The following is a 526-nucleotide window of genomic DNA, read 5'->3' on the forward strand; positions in this document are numbered from 1 at the left end:
GACAGCCTAAATTACTTCCTTGTGATACCATAAGTGATGTCATTGGTGGTATGCATTAACTGGGCTTAAAAGTGCGTTCATTTCACTGCTTCTGTGAAAATTACTCCAAATACTCATTTCACTTTAAAGACAGGATTTAGTTTAGAAAGAAGTCTCTTGCTCTAAAATTAACGCTAGGCTAGACACACTGTTGTAGAATATCTGTCTTTGCCCCCACAAAACCACCGCAATAAAGTAAGAAAAGCTTAATGCCTCAAAAATGCCCTTTAAAGACAGGTTTATATATTCTGACCTGCAAACTTACAAGAGAATCTCTCTGGGAGGTCTCAAGCCTACTCCCTGAAATAAAAAATTGGAAAGAAAAAGAAGAGATTCCCCTCAAACATTAAGAAGATTATTACTGTGAATCAATATGGATAAATGCAAACTGGAAACACATTTTTCTTAGTTCACTGTCAGATGATTTGTTATTGATACATTCGTTCCTACTACTATTACTCACGTGCACAACAGCAAAAAAAAAAAA

This window comes from Mastomys coucha, unplaced genomic scaffold (genome assembly GCF_008632895.1).
Source record: "Mastomys coucha isolate ucsf_1 unplaced genomic scaffold, UCSF_Mcou_1 pScaffold2, whole genome shotgun sequence".
Classification (NCBI taxonomy): Eukaryota; Metazoa; Chordata; class Mammalia; order Rodentia; family Muridae; genus Mastomys; species Mastomys coucha.